Source organism: Arachis duranensis, chromosome 5, assembly GCF_000817695.3.
Source record: "Arachis duranensis cultivar V14167 chromosome 5, aradu.V14167.gnm2.J7QH, whole genome shotgun sequence".
In the NCBI taxonomy this organism is placed as follows: domain Eukaryota; kingdom Viridiplantae; phylum Streptophyta; class Magnoliopsida; order Fabales; family Fabaceae; genus Arachis; species Arachis duranensis.
Window position 1 is genome coordinate 29,865,006 of NC_029776.3, and position 5,329 is coordinate 29,870,334.

Genomic DNA, 5,329 nt, shown 5'->3' on the forward strand with positions numbered 1-5,329 from the left:
TCCGATCGTATGATTCATGTTTATGAATTCAGGTACGCTTCCGCATTAAGTTATATTTCTTTGGTGATTCAATATGGATGATCTGGGATTATTGAAATTAATTTATTCCAACAGGTACTATTATAATAAAGACTTCATAATAAATTTTATGTAAAAATATATATTTTTTTATTATTGAATGATGGATTATATGATTAGATTTCAATATTTATAAAAGTATTATCTTTATTTAAAATGTAGCTAAATAAATAAGTTACATTTTTAAACAAAGTATCTTTATAAAAAAAATATTTTTGTCATCTTTATTTAAATAGTTACCTAACTACTGTATACTATATCTAATCTAATATTTATATTTATATGAATTTTGAAATAGTAAATTAAATAACTAATTTTAATATTTTTTACAGATAGATCGATGTAGTAATATAATTGGATTTCTGTTACAATTTACTTCTTAATCACAAAAGATGTTTGAGAAATAATAAAAATTAGTTTAAAATAATTGAAAATTTTTGTATGTTGTATTTTTTAATATTGCTAAAATAAATGAATAATTTTAAATATAATAATCATATAATTATAGATGCACTACAAGAAACAAGGAATTTAGCCATGATAAAAACTATGGCTAAATTTTGTATAAACTGCGATGTAATTTTTTTTTTAGCTAAACCCATTTTTTTCTGGTAGTAATGTTAAATGTATAAAATTACTCATGACCATATTAAAGATTGATTGATATTGTGATAAGAAGAAAGGATAAGCGAGTTTAAAGGATAGCTAGGAAATAGTGGACACAACAAATTAAAAGATGTTTCTTTTTTTTTTCTTAGTTGGCAAGGAAGAATTAACATTTGTTTTAGACTAAGACAAATGTTAATTTTACTACAAATTTTTCGTTAGTTTATTTGATCGATAATGTATAATGTATAACGAAGATCGATAAGATCAAGCAATTCAAGAAATTTTCAAATCTTAAGGAAGATAGTGTATGCATGCGTGCTAATTAAAGAGTGCTAAACAGGAAGTTCAATGAAATAGAATCTAAACGAGTTTGAAACTTAAAATATTTTTCCCCTTTTGTGGATTTTTTTTAATACGAATTATTAGTTGGTTCTTTGAATTCACCTATATCACTAATTTATTATTTACCTTACTGACGAGATTTTGGTAAATTCCAGAAAAGAAAAAGTTGGGAGTGCATGACTTGTAGACTCAGAATTGGGATATTTTTTTCTTTTTTAAAATATAAAAAGTTTTAATTTTCAAAAATAAATTAAAAACAAATTTTTGAAAATTTATTTTTTTATTTTTTTATATTTTTCTAAATAATTCACCTAACAGATGGGCGAATTTCAGCAACGCGCACAAAGTTTTTTTATACTATTTACATAAAAAATTTACCTATGGATTCAGCAAACTTACTTATATTTTAAGTATGATTTGGATCATATTGATATATTTTTACTTTTACAATTAATCCAATTTTATTTAAAAAATTTAAAATTTAAAACTGTAAAATTTTTAATTTAAACTTTAAATAAATATAATTTAAATAAATAATTTATTTTAATTTGATAAAAATAAATATGCTTATATGATTAATTATATTTATATTATTAAAAAATTAACTATTTAATTTGAAAATTTAAATTAAAATTTTAAAATAAACCTACTTGTATTAATTTTAAAATTATTTAAAATAATACCAGTATATTTATTTAAAAACTTTAAAATAATAATAGAAAGTTTATTTAAAAGTTTTTAATGTATTTTTTAATTTAAAAATAATACGAGGATACTTATTTTTTAGTTTAAAATTAATTGTTTTAAACTTAATTTTTTTAAACTTGAATAAATATAATTATATCATTAATTTTATAATATACGAGTACTTTTAACTTTATCAAATTAAATTAAATCATTAATTTAAATTATATCTATTTAAATAAAATTAAATTAATTAAAAACATAAAATATATCAATACAATCTAAATCATACCAAAATATAAAATAAGTTTGTCGATATTATAACGAATTTGATATAATTAGACAAATTTATTGATGTAATAGACGAATTTTATATATATTATTAAAATCTGTTCATCTATTAAACGAATTTTTATGAAAATACAATAGAAAAAATATGAATTCAAAAAATAATGTAATTTTAGTTTGTTTTGGGAATTAAAATTTTTTTATGTTTTATAAAAGAAAAAAATAGTCAGAATTAGAAGCCATAAAAGTGATTGGTAGTGAGTATAAATTAAAAAATCATATGATAGAAGACGTGTCTTTGCAGTAAGGTTTTGTAGTACTACTTTTCTTTAAGGGGAATGCTAGGGGGACAATGATTTTGTTGAACAATGTGAACAACCGTCAATCAAATAAAAATACACTACACCTCCAAATTAAACTTTTAAATTTTAATATTAAAATAACCATCCGTACACTAGTAAAATGAACATCCGATATATCTATTGTTTACATTGTTTAATATTTTCATTGTTTACCTATACTTTTCCTTTCTTTAATCATTATGCAATGCAACGTATATATGCCGTTATATATATATATGAAACATTTCAAGCCGGAATTTTACTAAGAAAAAATTATTAAATCAATTATCAGTATATAATAATATAAATTGAAACAAATTATAAATATATGTATTTATATATAAATATATAATAATTAATTTAATCATTAATTTTAGTATTTTACGTATTCGTAGCCGTTTTTATAATCATATATATATTGTTTTGCAATTTTTGCAAACATATATGAAAAGAATATAATATATCTGTCTCATCCCTGGTTGACTGAGTCCACAATAATAATAATTTCAAGTTCTGAAGGGTTTGTCGCATTTGTACGTGTCTAAATTAGAGCACACTCATTTGAAAAGAAAAGTGCATGCAAAGTTAGTTAAAGCTTAACCACCAATGCAAGTGAAAGTCTTTATTCCAATAGTGTTCTATGCTTCAAACAATCCAAGACTCAGCTAACAAGCAAGTGAAAAAAAAAATTACTCCTTTAACCTTTTAGTCAAGTCTAGTCCTTTTTCTTTTACGAAATTTTTTAACTCAATAACTCAAAGATTAATTTGTTAAAAATTTGAATTTTATCTAAAATTATCATTAACCAATGAATTATATACGCAACACAGAATTTAGATTCATAGAATTATATTACATTCTTCTCAAAGTTTGGTAAAAAAATACATATTATAGAACTATATTTACATTAATTCTATTTAGATTCATCATACTCTTCCTCTAGTTTAGGGCTGTCAAATAGGCCAACCCGACCTATTTAGCCTTGACCCACTTAAGTACACTTTATTTGCGGCTCATAATTTTTCAACCCGAATCATTTATGTCAACCCGATAAGTTAAACGGGTTGGCCTATTTACCTTTTTATTTTATTTTTTAAAAAATATTTTGATAAAAAATTATTATTTTAGGTCAAAAACCTTAAATAACCGTATTTTCTTAGTTGATGGGTTGAATTTTTGGATCGGATCGGGAGAAATATAAATTGAAAGCGCTATTTTTTTTGAAAAATGTAAAAAAAAAACGGGCCGCCCGTTTAGCCCACTGGCTAGCCCGAAATTTAAATGGGCTTAATTTTAGAGGCAAAGTCCGTCCATTTAAATGGGTAAATGGATCGGCCCGATGGGCTTGACCCATTTTGACAGCCATCTGGTTCACCATCCTCCTCTTCTGAGGTAGTTTCCTGATAATCGAACTCGTCTTCCTCTTTTTCGTCATCATCAACCCCGTTTTCTTCTTGAAGATCGTCATCCTCTGATGGTAGTGCATCGTCATCTATTCCAAAGTCAATGATGTCATCATGCATAATAGCCGACCTAAGGGTGATCGGCTCACCAGTATCAACCACCATTTTTGAAGGAGTTGCGTCATCAATCTGATAAGGTTCCTGACCTTCTGTTCTATCATCAGATTCGATGCGGCCTCTTAACTTAGTCTTAACCACAACCACTCAACTAGACTTGCATGAACCCAGATAAAATAAATAGTATACTTGTCGTGCATTTTGAGGTAGAATAAAAAGATTGTAGTGCTTATATTTCCTGGTTACTTTAACTTAAGTAATACCGTAGTCCTTATGCTTTTATATCCCTTTTTGCGAACTTGGATTATAAAATTCACATTTGAACGCGCACACCTTGTACATAATGTGACAGAAATATTCTAATTGAATTATTTTGTGCAACACAAAAAATTAATCAGAATGACTATCGTTTGAAGCCTCATGAATCTAAACTCTGGTATTATCTGTTTTCTTTTCAATCAATCACTGCAAAGAATGGAACTGATATCTATTAATATTGTATATCGGATAGTTAGTGTCCTTATTCATTTGGCCCCAACTAAGTGCAACTAGTTCTAAATCTATTGTGTCAGTTAGATGCACGCTGACGTATTCTTTGAACCAATGTGAAAAATTATTCAATAAAGTATCAGAATTTGCCTCTTAAAATAACATACATGATAGAATAGGATAAAAAAGTTTTGATTAGATTAAGAAGTTAGTATCTTACTAATTGCAATATTTATGAAAACTTAAAAACCTCACATGAGGTAGGGTAAAATCTAGTCACAGTTAAGCAACACATGCAGATGTGCAGCATCGATTTTCTTCTGCTCTAACAAGAAGACACTGCTTGCACCCATTGTGGCTCCTTCCGAAGCAAAGATTAGATATGTTGTTTCACTTGACGAGGATTCTTATTTCTGACATTCCTTGCAACCCTTGTTCTACGTGACTCAACATGAAACTGAAAATAAAATGAGTAAAATGTGAATGTTTTCTTTGTAACACCCTACCATACAGAGTCTTATGCTTAAGTCATAATTCAGAGATGGCAAGGTATTACGACCTCTAAAATAAAAATTAGTACGTATAATAGTATGAAATAAAATTTAGTACGTATAGTAGTATGAATAATTGATTATAACTAGGAGCCTTTGTAGAAAAAGGGGTAAACAAAAACCGCAACCTTAAAGCGCAACACTCCGATCGATAACATAACGAAAAAGGATAATCCAACGCGTGATTATATATATACAAAGAAGTGTCAAAAACATGAATATCAAGGCTCAAGATCCGGCTGCGAAGATAACCGGTCCGAGCAGAACAATATATATACATATGATAAAATAAGGAAAACCCCAAAGGAAACCCAAAGGGACACAAATACAGAGAACCTATTCTCCAAAATCTCCCATAAGAGGAGTCATCACAGTTTGTATTATTTAATGGAGATAAAAGTATCTAAGCAAAACATATAAACCAAAA